Consider the following 16654-nt stretch of genomic DNA (forward strand, 5'->3'; position numbering starts at 1 on the left):
GCAGAAACTGGATTTCACCTTGTTGGCCAGGCTGGTCTCGAACTCTTGACCTCAAGTGATTCACCTACCTTAGCCTCCCAAAGTGTTGGGATTACAGGTGTGAGCCACCGTGCCCAGACTAAAATGCCATCCATTTTAAAACAAACTGTTGTTTTATTCAAAACTAAGAAAATAATTGGCTGCTAAACTGTGGAACACATCTTTATTACCACTTATAATCTTTTTATCCTTAAAGAGCTATTTGGTGTAGACATAAGCTTTTAAAAATTATTGTCTATTATTCTTTTGTATATATTAAATGAAAAATATATGGAAAGTACATTAGTTAATGTGGTCTTAAAATATCTTCACATTCAAAATTTCTCTCTTTTAATTCAAGTTGGGACCCAAAGGTGTCAATATCAGGGGTCCTCTCCCTTTGCCCTCGAGAAATAATCCCCTGTTCCATCAAGGTTCTTGCTGCGATATTTCTGCAATGAGTTCACACTGTTATCTCTTATTTCAAGACTAGTTAAAATGCTGGCACTTTTTTATCTTGCCAGAATGTATTAACAATAACACATATTTCCTGACTACTATCTAGAGAACAGAGATTGTATAAGTCCTGATTTAATAAATGTTATATATTTTTTAATTCATTATTTTCCTCTTTATTTTTTCATCTTGAGGAGTTAGGAGAATGAAATAACTTCTTAAGAAACATCTTAAACAAGTCAGTTCAAGACTATCTCTGGTGAGAACTAAATTATTTACTACTTTAATTTTCATAAGCTTTCTCACCATTAGTTTTATCTACAGGTAGTATGTTTTGGTTGACCAAAAACTTCAAGTATGTAGTTTTGCTTTATGCACTTTGATTTCCAAATTCTTTGTTTCTCTATGGAAGAGAGTGAAATAATCCCTGAACTCGGCTATTCTGCTAAGAACTTGGAATGCCTTGTTCTGACTTCCTCTACTGGACTCTGTTTTAGAATTCAGAGTTTAATTTCCTTTAAAGAATGCTTTTCAGATCCCAGTGGTTTTGCCAGTGAGTTTCTGATATGTCAAACTTACTTTCTCACTTAACATTAAGGAATACTCAGGCTTATTGTTAAGAATTACAGATAACCCAGGAATTTACAAATAACTCATATATACAGAATGAATCATGCTTACCCTTTAGAACTGCATGACTTACCACCCAATGTATTTTTGTTTAATTTTTATTTTTATTTTAAGTTCTGGGGTACATATGCAGGGTGCGCAGGTTTGTTACACAGGTAAATGTGTGCCATGGTGGTTTGTTGCACCTGTCAACCCATCACCTAAGTATTAAGCCCAGCATGCATTAGCTATTTTTCCTAATTCTCTCCCTCCCCAAACCCCACCCACCAACAGGCCCCAGTGTGTATTGTTCCCCTCCCTGTGTTCATGTGTTCTGATTGTTCAGCTCCCACTTATAAATGAGAAAATGCAGTGTTTGGTTTTCTGTTCCTGCGTTAGTTTGCTGAAGATAATGGCTTCCAGCTCCATCCATGTGCCTCCAAAAGACATGATCTCATCCCTTTTTATGGCTGCATAGTATTCTACGGTATATATGTGCCACATTTTCTTTATCCATTCTATTATTGATGGGCATTTGGGTTGATTCCATGTCTTTGCTATTGTGAATAGTGTTGCAGTGAACATATGTGTGCATGTATCTTTGTAACAGAATGATTTACATTCCTTTGGGTAGATACCCAGTAATAGAATTGCTGGGCCAAATGGTATTTCTGGTTCTAGATCTTTGCGGAATCACCACAGTGTCTTCTACAATGGTTGAAGTAATTTACATTCCCACGAACAGTGTGAAAGTGTTCCTGAGGAAATATTACATTATTTTTTAAAGGCACATTTTAGAGTCAATGAAAGATGTTGTTAGCTCTCCTTCCTGGTATCTGTGCTATAAGATATGTGGTTCCAAGAAAGAAGTTTCAGACTAATTCTCCCACAAGAACATATAGTTATTAACATGGCATGGCAAGGAAATGCAAGTGAAATGAAATCCCTGTTAGGCACCCTGGAGATAAGAATCCCAACCTAGACCTCCATTTCAAAGGGAAAAGAAACTGAATCACTTCCATCATTATACACTGTTCAGACCAGGATGGTAATGCCTGCAACATTTCCATCCAATCCACATATCTTTAACATTTCAACAATAATAAAAAAAAACTATTTCTAACTGCCATCATGCTAATTAAAATACCATTGCTGCCCTGGAATGTGTATATCCAATTAGAGTATACATGTTAATTAAATTCCATTAGCTCATAATTTAAGTACAAATTGCATACCATGTAGGAGAATTTTTAAAGAAAATTACAGAAACTACAAAATATTTATAATTGGATCAGTGTGTTTCCTTTAGCAAAATGGAGATGCATGACTAGTGGAAATGCCAGTTTCAAGAACCTTGTTTTCTATTTTACTAGCTACTAGCAAATGTTGAGCAAAATGTTTAAAAATGCTTCCCTCTGACTCCTTAAAACTGCAGTGAATATTTTAGAAGAATAAATTGTTCCTCTTTCCTTTGGACAAAAGAGTTATTTCTAGCAATGATAAATACTGCATACGAAGCCTAATATTATGGATGGCTTAGGAAGATCTAAAATCAAAAAATTGAAGTTATAGAGGTAAAATGTTTGACTTATAAGATCATATTTATAATTTTTTGTAATCCTGCAGGGTCATTTCATTTTAGTAACATCAACCACAGGACTCTTGAACGTGAGCCATGCACGATAAACCACAGGAAGTACTGAGAGGCAGTGGTCTGTGTCATGAAACTTTCCTCCAAGGAGCTAAAACCTCCAAAAGCTTCTAACTGGATAAGCACAGATAGCAAAAGACCTAATAGAGAACCACTCTGTCCCTCCAATATATAATATGTGCTCTATTAGGTCCTTTGCTATCTGTGCTTATCCAGTTAGAAGCTGCTGGAGGCTTTAGCTCTTTGGAAGAAAATTTCATGCCACAGAAACGTTATAAATATATAAAAAGCACTCTTCTCCTCTTGCCGTTTGGAAACAGGAACTTTAAGCCTGCGTATCATGAGCATGAAATGTTTGCCCAGATAATCTCACTTTATATCTATTAAAATGTTCTTAGGAGTCATACATATTTTTGACAATTGTTAAGTAATAGTTTTTATTTCCTGGAATTGTTAAAAGCAGCAGAGTAACCCAGGCCTAGAGAATCCTTCTCTCAATATTAAAGATGGTATAAGTTTACAGATTTCTGGAAAATAGTCTTATAAGCCATTGCTTATAGAAGTTTACTTCTGAAAAATAAGCAAATGCCTTCATTTACAAGGAAACAGACATATTCTTGCGTTTTCTTGCCCAGTAAGCTCCTGAGCAAAACTATCTCTTGTTTTAATTACCAAGACTCCAAAGTTTATTCATACATTCCCAGCCCGCAAAGTGCTACATCCCACTTTATTATGATTTCTTGGTCAACTCTTCTAGCTATCCTAGAAACTGTGTTACTCTCTTATTATTCCCAGCCCTTCTTCTAATTGTTTTCTACTGTCTACATCACTTTTTCTCAAAATGTGATGTATGTTAAAAACTGAATTCCTGTGCCCCTTCTTTATACCAAATGATTCAAAATTGCCCTAATTTTGACTTCATAACAAGCTCTCCTAGGGATGTTTCTTCCTGTTAAAGCTGGATAGCTATTGTACAGTCCACTTTCAATCCATCAGGTTCTCTACTTTCTACCTCCAAATTATGCCCTCATCTAATTCCCTCCTCTTCTACTCTTTCTCATCGGGATAACTCAAATAGGCATTTAATCTATTTTCATGTCCTAGATTCACTTTTGGCCTTTCTGGTCCATTCATTAAATTGTGGTTCTTAACGAAGGGTCATTTTGCCCCCAAATGATATCTGACAACATCTGCATATGGGTTTGGTTGTCACAATTAAGGAACACACAGCTACTACTGGCATTTAGTGAGTGGAAGTCAGGGATGCTGCTACATTTCCTACAATGCCCGGGACAGCACCACAAAGAACCCTCTTGCCTAAAGTGTCAGCAGTGCCATGGTTCTGGGGTGAAGTCTTCACGCCACACTAAGGTTCTTCCATCACCTGACCCTGCCCGAATCTGCAATACCAGTTTTTCCAAACTGTCTGTCATGGTGCCCTATTTACCTTCCTTATAAAACTTTTTGCTTAATATCATAAAAAAAAGTGTTTCATGATCTTTCTTCCCCTTGAGAACATAAGCATTTGATGCCTAACACCTAGGATAATAATTTATACATTGTAGCTGTTTATTAAATTTTAATTAGATTAAGTAGGCCATATTTGTTTGTATATTATGTGTGTTTGTGTATGTGGGTAATTCAAAAGAAGCAATATATGTAAAAGTGATTCTAACATTAAATTAATAGCTATTCGAATATCAATCATAATCTTCTAGAGGATGTGAAAAAATGCTTGAAAAAATAAAAAAAGAATTTCTTTGTATTTAATTGAATTCCACTGGTTATGTTTCCTAATGACTCAAAATGAACTACTATGGGTCATAAATATGTGGTCTATTATTTTGTTCATTTAAGCATATTTCACTTACAATGTAATTAAAAACTATATTGCAAATTATTTTAGATAATTTTCAACGAAGTAAATTAGACTTGCCACAGGTCTGGCCTGGGAATTGGAATTACAGAAGAATAGCAAATCGAGTTATAAAGCACCTATCTGTCCCAAACCTTTGGGTGCACAAAAATCAGGTATTATTATTTTCAGTTTTAAGTGATATGTCTGAGTCCATGAATATTTACACACCTGGTCTAGGTTCACAGTGATAATATCTTTCTAGGACAGAATTTAAACCTAAAGCCCTCATTCTATTATTGCAGATTATCAAGGCAAAAAAGCCTTGTTTTAAAAATGAGTAAGTTCATAATGTACTTCTCTTCTTAACATCTTTTTCCCTTTGACTTGTATCATGGTACAGTAAAAAGAACAGGTTTTAGCCAGAGAAAACCCTAGATTTGAAATTCAGTGGCCTAGGACAGAGCAGGGATCAGCAAACATTTCATAAAGAGCCAAAAGTACGTATTTTTGCTTTGCCAAGTGTATATTCTCTGTTGCCAACACTGAGTTCCGCTGTGGTAGAGAGAAAGCAGTCATAAACGATATGGAAATGAACTGACTTCTCTGTTTTCCAATACCACTTTATTTACTAATAAGGTGGGCAAATTTGGACCCTAGAGCATTTTTTGCTGACCCCTGACAGAAAGAAAATTACTGTACCTCCTCACTTATAAAATGGAGGTGAGAGAGTTCATTTCATAGGTTTGAAGTAACTCAGACTAACCAAGGTAATGTAACATACTTATGAGAGTATGTAGCCTGTTATAGACATTACATGCAGCTATCATTATGATGAAGGCAAGTGAATTAATGTGTAAACTCATTCACACAATATTCTCTGTGGAGCAAAATGCAATGTTAGGCAAGAGCATGAAGGAGAGCTAATTATTTAACTAACAAAAGACTGAGGTTATGAAGGAGCTCTAGCCTTAATGATATTCATGTTGAAAGTTTTCTATTCAAAGCTCTATATCTCAAAGCTTCAGTAGTAGTATTTTTTTCTATAAGAAGAGCAGAAAATTTGAAATTATTCTTTCAAGAAAATACGACAAACAGCCATTGGATTCTCTAAATCTAGGTAAGCTTCATCATTACAAAACAGAAAAAAGTCTAAGTTTATATTATAAATTGTTCTCACTGCTAGTAATTACTGAATGCTTCTTTAATGGCTCATAATGAATTCCATGCATTTTTCTAAGAATTATTTTGTTCCCAGAGTTATGTGGATTAATTTATGTATATTTAATTTAAAAATTAGCATCACTTTGGGGATTTGTTTGTGTCCCCTTAACAGTTCATGAATAAATCAGCTACCTTAAGCTCTTTGAAAAATGCATAAATATATAAAATATCCTTTAGCACATTTAATTTGAAAATAAAGAGTAATGAATAATTGAACTTTTGTTGACTTCAGTTAGCCAAAATTTAAAAAGAAAATGAAATGCAGTTGTGAACAGGCTGTATGTTTGGTGTTTTGTTCTATATTTTCTTTAGAAATATTGTTCAGTGTGACTATGTGTCTAACCCAACTTAAAATTTAAAATATTTCACATTACCTCTTTTACGCTAAATCAATGGATGTTTTTCAAAATAGCATCTTCAGTTGAAAAATAAAATAATCCACCCATTTTAAAGCTTCCTACTTTGTGAATTAAATTATATGCTCCACATCTAGATGCTACATGGTTCCCTAATTGTATGAGGATGTCTGTTTTCGAAAGGCCTTTACAATCTTCCACTAATTCAATCAAATTATGTTGATTGGTAGATGTGTCAGAGTTTCTCTTCTTGGTTTAAGGATAAGAGATTGCTTTTTCAAGAAATGTAATCTTTTGTTGGAGTTTATGTCCAGCCAGGTGGGGTGGCTCACATCTGTAATCCCAGCACTTTGGGAGGCCAAGGCTGGCAGAGCGCCTAAGGTCAGGAGTTTGAGACCAGCCTGGCAAACATGGTGAAACCCCGTCTCTTGTGGTGAAACCACAACTCAGTCAGGTGTTGTGGCATGTGCCTGTAATCCCAGCAACTTGGGAGGCTGAGGCAGGAGAATTGCTTGAACCCAGGAGGCAGAGGTTGCAGTGAGCCGAGATCAGGCCACTGCACTCCAGCCTGGGCAACAAGAGTGAGACTTGGTCTCAAAAAGAAAAAAAAAGAGTTTATGTTCATTAGCATGAGAAAATATGGATAGACAGATGTGTAGATGAATAGAAAGGTAGGTAGATGTAGATATAGATTTATATATATGTACATCTATATGTATAAAATAACATAATAAAAGAATGTCCATGGATTTGACTGTACTGATGATTTTTCCAAAATCTTTTGTATGTACAGTTAGTTACAATTTTACATTAATGATTTTGAGATTAAGAGCTGGCTCCCATGAAGACCAATTAATTTAACACACTCTGTTCTATGGGACGAACCTGTGCCACCAGAATCCCTTGGGTATCTTAACATTACATGGCTGGGAAAACAAGCATAGACCAGCAGAAAGCCTAGGTAACCAATATCGCACTAAACTAAAAACAAACAAAAAACCCTCAAAACTGTGGGTGGTGTGACATTGGTTTTGTGCCTGTGTAATTGGTCTACTTGATATCCTGCCCTGACATTTCTTTATTTCCCACATGTTATACATTTGAAACGACTTGTAATTAGAACAACTCCATTCTATTTTGTATGTATTATATCCAGTTGAATAAGGGAGAATAGAAGGAGCTCCAGACATCTCATAACTTTCCCACACCATCCTTATAATTCCTCTCTGAGTATCTCGTTCACACTTGTGGACTCCTGTGAGCTCCATGAAGCAATTTCTATCCTTAGAGTTACATCAACATAAGCAAAGATTAGGAAAGTATACTTACCAGAGGTGGCTTCAAGTTCATAGAATCAAACAATGTTGCTTAAAGGCTTTAACTAACTAAATAAATATACAAATAAGCAAGTGATGTCAAATATTACATTTTTTTAATGCCTAAGGAATAATGTATCTTACTTAATAGTCAGAGATCATGTCCCCTACAAAATCCATTTTGCCTTCCCCAAGTAAATTCTGTGAATGTAAGTGATTGATTGTCTTAAGGAACTAAATTTTACTCAAGTAGAGGGTCTTCTTTGATTTCCATTCATATAAAGAGATAAAACCTCAACATTACTCATGCATATAGGATAAGACCTTTGCAAAACTAAGTTTACACATTATATTCAGCACTTCCACAATTTCAGCCCTCCAGAAGTTAGGTGGATTTTATTATGACTCAATAATTGTTGATACTTTCCTCACTGGGAAGGCCTAGAAGGCCTCATTTCCATAGTTCAACCCTATGTCAATGGAGAACTAAGGAGAGTGATTCATCCAAAGAAATTCTACAAAAACATAAGTAAAGTACTCTAATTATTTGCTCAATTGCCTCTTTCATTCAAAGCTTACTTTTAAAAACTTCTTCCAATGGTCCCACAGAATTTTTCTTTGAAGAAGCTTCATAAACTTTGATTGTAAGTTTCCATTAAAGCCCGTGAAATGTTTTGGGGTTGTTTTGTTTTCTCTCTTTTTTTTTTTTTTTTGGTGGAGGTGTCTTATTATTTATTTTTTTTTATGTCTTTGTACTTTTATGTCTACTCAGCCATAATTTGTGGATTTCTGTTCCAGCTATATATTACTAGCAGAACAAATCACTCCAGTATTGAGTAGTTTAAAATAATCATTATTTACTGTAGAAACAATGTGATTCTACTCAAGGCAGCTTCAGCCAAGGCTGGAGGGTCTGTTGCCAGCTTGATTCACTCATATAGCCGGTGAGAGGGCACTGAACTCACTGGGGCTGAGGGCTGGGGGCTTCTGTTCTACTAGACATGAGACTCTCCATGTGGCCTGGGCTTCTCCTCTTGCGTGGGTTTGAAGGATGAGTGTCCTAAGACAGAGAAAGCCAGGCAGAAATGTGTGTTTCCTTTTCTGATGTAGTCTACAAAGTCACACTGTGGCATAGTCTCTGCATGTGTTAGTGGAGGTACAAACATCTATCCCGGTTAAAGAGGAAGAGGCTTAGAATCCACTCTTGATGGAGGAGTGGTGAGCATCTGGAAGAGCTTGTAGGATAGCAGATACTGGTATAACTTTTTTTTTTGGAAATAGAAAGCAATCTGCCACACTTTCTCTGTTATCATTAAGGTAATTGTTATCCATTAGAGCAATTCAGTTGTTTTATGGAAGTTGCCTCTAACTCTCACTCTCTGAACAGCTCTGGGCCTTCCTTTCTTCACCTCTGGCTAACTAAAATGGCTTTTAAACACCTTTTACTCACTTAATCAGAGATGTGGTATTTATAGTGTTTGCCTGAATTTATCCTATATTCTAAAGACATTCTGGGTCAGGACCCCATGCTGCTGCTTCTGCTCAAGGGGGTGGGGGAAGTTAACTGTAGGCGCATGCTTTGTAAAGAGAAGAAAAAATGTATTTCTCCTGAATCTCTCTTCTCTTATAGTCCCAAAATATACCAACAGCTTGAATACTGTACTTAGTTCAGTGGATTAAATGTCTATTATGACAATGCCAAGCTACTATAAGAGTTTAAGAATCTTGAGGGTAGGACTTTGTGTTGTGTTTCATCCCTTAGCTTCTGTCACCAGGAGAGAAGAGCTGCGGAGAATCATTGCTTACTAGGATACATGCATTTTCCTATCAGGATATAAATGACGATGACATTAGACAAAGCAGCCTTCAAATTCTTAATTCATTCAAGCAAACTGACAAATACTATGAAAATAGCAAAGGATATTTACAAAATGAGCACACTACACCCAGCTGTACAGGCAATGGAGTATCTGTCTAAAATGATTAGCTCAGTTTTGTCTCTGGACTGGAGATACATGCCATTTCTCCACTGGCTTGATTTGCCTTCTTCAGGCAAAGCAACTTCATAATTCCGGGTAGGGATTTCTCCCGTGAGGGCTACGTACCTTCAGGGCACCACTATGTTTGAGGCAAGAGTCTTCATGAAATTAAGATGTTGTCAGGAGAGTTAAACAAATAAATACATAAGGATTTTATAAGGGAGCTATAGTTAGACAGATTGACAGATTCTTGAAGTACAATTAGGGCAGTAGCCCCCAAATAACAAAAAGTTTAAAGGTCATCTACCGTAAAATTTACTCACCCTCCTTCAAGACTTTATTTCGAGTTACTCAAGAAGTCTTTCTTATGATAGTTTCAACTAACTCCCCAAGATAATTCTTTCCAAACACACACAAAAAATTTAGTACATTACTGGAATTTGGAGAATGTAATTTGAATTTTCTTTGTAAAGAAAAAGGCATACTTTATTTAAATATTATTACAATTTTTTTTTATTCTGGCCTCTAGATGTGACATATAGATGCAGTATAAAGAATACCAGTCAAGGAATACTTGCACATGCATTGTGTCTAGCTGAGTAAATAGAACGTTGTCAATATTGTTGGAAATTCCCAGAGGGCATCTCTTGGCTTTCATCCCAGTCTTGCCTCTCCGGAAGTAATTACCATCGTAATTTTGTGCTAATAATTCTCTATAAAAATTAATTGGATCACTTTTTTGTTTAGTTTTGCTCATTTGTGACCTAGACAATAATGAAATCACACAATATAGATTCTTCTGTGACTTTTGTCTCTTTTACTTTTAATATAAAGTATATAATCATAATTTATTTCTATTGCTGTGTAGTTTTCCTTTGCATGATTTTTAATTATGCTACTAGTGGCATCTGGGTTGTTTTCAGCATTTCGGTCTTATAGATAATGTGATTATGTCCTATGTCGAATATGTCTCTTGATGAAAATGAACAAAGGCCTCTCTAGGTTCATCACCTAATAGTTGAATTACTTGTTAAAGAATAGATAACTGTTCAAACTTACTTAGTAATAGATGTCTTTTGAAAGAGGTTGCATAATTAACACTCCTAACAGTAGGGTCTATGTGTTCCCACTGATTCACATTCTATCCAACACTTATTATTATGAAATTTTTATTTTTGCTAATCTGGTGTGCAATTTGGACACCCATGATTATTAATCAAGTTAACATTTTTTTTCACGTTGTTCCCTTTTCCTCTCCTGTAAAAAGCCCATTCAAGTTCGTCACTGATTTTTGTACTTGATTGTTCTTTTTGTAATTATTCATTGCTGTGGTTCTTTTAATTTTCTTAATAATGCTCTCTTCCAAGTGTATAATTAGTACTTTTCACCTCTATTATAGTGACGAATGATACTTAATATAAAGACACAGTCTTAAATTTTCTTCAAAGAGAAGTTTTTTCTTTTTTATTTAAGCCCTTAATCCATTAGTAAGTGATTTGAGGTAGAGATTCAATATTGCTTTTCCATATAGAAAACCAATGTTTCAATATTTATGAAAAAAATGTATGATTTCCTCTTTTATATAAAATGTAGATTTTGCCAAATATTATGTATGATAAATTTGTGGGTCTGTTTCAGAGCTCTCTATTTAGTTTCATTAGTCTTGTTTAACCATATTACATATCAGACTATCTCAATAACTTGAACTTTATCATTACTCATAATATTTGAAACAACATCTCTCAGCTTGTTCTTTTTTCAGATGGTCTTAGCTATTATTAGGACTTTGCATTTCCATATAAATTTTAGAATCAACTTAGTAAGTTCCATAAAAAAACTTTGATGATATTTACATTGAAATTGTATTGAATCTCTATGTCATTTTGGGAAGACTGACAGGGAGTAAATACTGAACCTTACTATTTATCAAGATGTTATGATTCTCAATTCAGGGAATTTTAACATTTCTAAAAGTTGTTTGGCTTTGTTTTATAAACTCATTTATAAGTAGATCGCTTAAATGCAAATTACTTTCCAGGTAATCATCTAATATCCACTAGCATTGCCAAATTTTCTTCTTGATTCTAATTGTCTTACAGAATCTTCGAATTCCATAAGATATAGATTACATACAGAATTTTATGTAAACATTCGCATCATCAAAAATACAGTTGACTTTTGAACATCGTGGGGTTTAGGGGAGACAACCTTCTGTGTAGTTGGACATCTACATGTAACTTTTTTTTTTTTATTTTTTGAGACAGAGTCTGCTCTGTCCCCCAGGCTGGAGTGCAGTGGCGCAGTCTCGGCTCCCTGCAATCTCCGTCTCCCAGGTTCAAGTGATTCTCCTGCCTCAGCCTCCCAAGTAGCTGGAACTATAGGCACCACCACCGTGCCCCGCTGATTTTTGTATTTTTATTAGAGATGAGGTTTCACCATGTTGGCCAGGCTGGCCTTGAACTCCTGACCTCAAGTGATCTGCCCGCCTCGGCCTCCCAAAGTGCTTGGATTGCAGGCATGAGCCACTATGTTTGGCCTACATGTAACTTTTGACTCCCCCAAAACTTAACTACTAATAGCCTACTGTTAGCCAGAAGCCTATTGATAACGTAAGTAGTTGATTGGTACACATTTTGTCTATGAATTCCATACTACATTCTTACAATAAAGTAAGCTAGAGAAAAAAAAAAGTCATCAAGAAAATCATAAGAAATAGAAAATATATTTAGTATTCATTAAGTCGAAGTGGATCATCATATTATCTTCATCTTTATCTTCATGTTTAGTAGGCCGAGGAGGAGGAGGAAAAGGAGGGGTTAGACTTGCTGTCTCAGGGGTGACAGAAGTGGAAAAAAAGTCTATGTATAATAGACCCACGCAATTCAAACCCATGTTATTCAAGGGTCAATTGTACATTTTTTCTAATCATTACACACTTTGTCTCTCTTGGCCTTGACTATGGTGGCTGACTAGGAGGAGCTCCAATACAATTCTGAGTAGCCAATAGTGGTGGCAGTTATCCTGATATTATTTCTTATTTTAAATGAGTTCGAAACACTACACTATTTACTCTACTATTTCATGTGGATCTTTTTTTGAATACCTTTTATTGAGTTAAGGAAATTGCCAACTATTCTTAGCTAAGACTTGTGTTTTTCCCTTGAACTGATAGGTTTTATTGATTTTGCTAGTATAGATTTGTTTGTTTTTTGAAAGGCTCATGTGTTATTTAGCTTTAATCTTTTAATGTGGTGAATTACACTGATAAATGTTTCAACATTGAGTCACCTTTCGTTGACAGAATAAATCCAACTTGCTCAGATGGAACTTTTAAATTGAATTTTTGGATTGTTTGCTTATTTTTTTTCTATTTTTGTATTGCTGAGTTTGGCATGTAATTTTATTTTGGTATCAAACCAATTTGTTATCAAATGTTCTAACATCATAAATAGGGTTAAGGAGGACTTCCTTTTTAAAAAAATTAACATTTGAATTATCAGAATTTCTATTACTTTATTTTGTTGTTATTGTTGTTATCATTTTAATGTTTTGGTAGGACTCCTTTATGGCAAATATTTAATGGTGGATTCAATTTTTCTAGTTACTATAGAACAAATTGGTTATCATTTTGGTTAACTGGGAACATAGGTCTATTACATTTTCTCTAAGAATGTCACCTAACTTTTGAATGATGCTCATTCTTCTTCTGTTATTACACAGCAAAAGGTACACTCAAATCTGCACACCCTATATAGACATTTGTAGGAAAAGAATAATTATACACACATACACACATATGTTTAATATAAAATCATACAGATATATTTATTTTTATAGATATTTAATGAATAATAAGCCATATTCTGACAGATTCAAAGGCACAGTACGTTATCTTTCCTACTATCCCTTCCTTTTTTGTCCTTCTTCGATGTTCCCAATTTTTTCCTGATAATCTCCTTTATCCACAGCTATAAGGCTGGTCAATAGACACTCCACCTTACTTTACCATTTACCTTATGCTTAATCATTGTTTATTATGAAAGCCACTGTCATTCCCATTTCAGGATTCTGGGTATCTGCATTATGCAAGCACCTCCATTCATTTTTATTTTAGTTAAAAAATCTATTAGTTTGTTATACAATTTGAAAACATATTTCTATTCAGTTGTTTTTAGTGATAATCAGTCTGTCTAGATTTTAGTACAGTATATATTGTTAAGAAATAGTCATTTACTCAAAGTTTCCTGTATCCATTTATCTATTTTTTATGCAGTTAAAGATGAGATGTATATTTACATTTTATTCAATTGAAGAAACTAGGTACTTGCATAATCATCGTTTGTAAATGAGGTGATTACATATTGAAAACATTTTTAGATCAGGTGAAAAATATTTAAAAAGAGTATTTTGATTCAAGACAAATATACCTGTACAAAGTCAGCAGCTCACTACTTAAAAGCAATAACTTATTATAAAATATAGTGGAGAAAAAACATAACTCATAGAAGCAAGGAATGCACGAATAGGAAAAAATAAGAAAAATTCACGGATTTAAAGAATAATAAATTGTGGTAAAAACTTAAAGAATCTGTATATAATAACCTTCACTTTACTAGCAAATCTTTTGGACAAAAATGCTAAGTAAAAGTAGAAATAAATTTACATTCTTATAAACCAACATAAAATCATTCAAGATTAATTTTAAAATTGAATTTTAAAAATGATAAAGTGTAGATAAATATGCTATAAATTATCTGATACATAATTTGATTTTAGTCTTTCTTATAAAACAAATAAAATGTTTACAATAAAAAACCTAATACACAATTTTGAAAGTACAAATAAAAACATATTAAACAACTACAAAGAGACAAAAGGAGAAATATTCAAAATATACATAAAAGAATTGTTCAATTTTCCAAATATAAAAATATACCTTTACACGTTAAGAAAAAGTAAGTCTGCAATAGAAACTTGATGCAAGACGTGAACACACAGCTCAAAATTTATCCACAAATGTTCAGTAAAAATGAAAACAAGTTTAAATAATTAAAAAAGAAGTGCAAACTTGAAAAACAATTTTCCCTTTCAAACAGGTAGCAAATTTTAAAATTAATTTTTATAGAAGATGGCATTCTAATGGTAGAAAAATTAAATTATTAAGTACATTCTTTTGACAGCATGGAAAAAACCTCCTCTCATATAAAGGTAAACTCAAAATTATTAGAGTGCTAACTTTTTGGAAAAGCAAGTATTATTCTAATAAAATTGGAATCTGAATTAAATACTAGAAAAATATATAAAACTGTATTTTGTACATTACATTGTATACATAGAAAACAAATGATTTTAGAAAAAAACTAGAAATAATAAGAAATTTAGGTAACTTGGTAGTTAATAAATATTACAGCTTCTCCTATTCATAGAATAAGTTTCCGAATATTGACACAAAAATCACAATAAAATGTTTACAAAAATTTTGAATTATTTCAAAACAATTTTTTTTTTTTTTTGGAGAGACGGAGTCTCGCTCTGTCGCCCCGGCTGGAGTGCAGTGGCGTGATCGCGAATCACTGCAACCTCCGCCTCCTGGGTTCAAGCAATTCTCCTGCCTCAGCCACCAGAGTAGCTGGGATTACAAGCGTGTGCTACTAAGCCCGGCTAATTTTTGTATTTTAGTAGAGACGAGATTTCACCATGTTGGCCCGGCTAGTCTGGAACGCCTGACCTCAAGTGATCCACCCGTCTCAGCCTCCCAAAGTGCTGGGATTACAGGCATAAGCCACTGCACCGGGCCTAGAAACAATTTTTAAATGACATAATAATATAAAATATCTTACTGGAATATATGAAATGGTATCTAAACAAATGAAAGGCACATCATATTTTTGAAGGGTTGGATGAAAAGGCAATACAACAATAACATTTTCCAAATTATTATTTAAATTTTATATAATTCTAATACATGTCTTTGATGGGCTTTTTTTTTTTTTTTTTTTTTTGGCAGAGCTTTGCTCTTGTTGCCCAGGCTGCAGTGCAATGGCAGGATCTCGGCTCACCGCAAACTCCGCCTCCCAAGTTCAGGCGATTCTCCTGCTTCAGCCTCCTGAGTAGCTGGGATTACAGGCGTCCACCACTACACCAGGTAATTTTTTGTATTTTTAGTAGAGACAGGGTTTCACCGTGTTGGCCAGGCTGGTCTAGAACTCCTGAACTCAGGCGATCCACCCACCTCAGCCTCCCAGAGTGTTGGGATTACAGGTGTGACCCACCATGCCAAGCCCTTGGTGGGATTTTTTTATGTAATTGAGAGTATATTTAATATTTTATGAAATATATTTATTTGCCCAATCCAACCCAATCCAAACAAATCTAATCAGGAAGAACAAAGAAAAAGATTTTAAAAAACAACAGTGAGTATTTGTTGGGGAAAATTAACCTTATTAGATACAAGAAAAAAACTGCTAATAAAGTAAAATAATATTTAGTAACTTAAATAATGAAAAATAGTAGAAATGTCAGAAATATACTCAATAACAATATGATTTTAACGTAAGGTACAGGTGATAGAATAATGCAGTTGGAATAAGATGAATAACTTAATAAATAGTGCAGGGATATCTGGATATCCATAAGATGTAATTTCCAAATACATTAAATTCCTAAACACAAATATAAAAAAAAATGTTTACCGTTTACAGAACTATAAGTACTGCCTAGGAGCAAGTGATATTTCTCACAAAGATAGGGAATCAAAATCCCATAAAGAAATAATAAATACACTTGTCCTAATTTCACAGTAAAGATCTAAGAAAAATCCCTTTGTGCTCTCAGCAGTGGGAAGGAAAAGTAACAATTTCCTGATACCCCAGATCATTCTCCACATCACAGTCTGTTCTTTTGGGGGAAGGACTTCACCAAAGCCTTATCTCCACGGGCAAATGGCAATTGGCCAACTCCAGTTGTTCTAGCCTTTCTACCTCACCTAAGGGAAAGTGACAGAGGCTGAGAAACAGATCTGAGTGTCATAGCCCAGGGACACAGGCCCACTAAAAAAAAAATTATAGATTACTTCCTTTCTCTGAGAAGGGAAGGGCTACAGTATAATAACTACAGATTACAACTAAAAGAGCTGCAAGAAACGAATTCAATTTAAAAAAAATTTCTTATGAAAACCCCAAGACAGAGGG

This window comes from Symphalangus syndactylus, chromosome 10, assembly GCF_028878055.3.
Source record: "Symphalangus syndactylus isolate Jambi chromosome 10, NHGRI_mSymSyn1-v2.1_pri, whole genome shotgun sequence".
In the NCBI taxonomy this organism is placed as follows: domain Eukaryota; kingdom Metazoa; phylum Chordata; class Mammalia; order Primates; family Hylobatidae; genus Symphalangus; species Symphalangus syndactylus.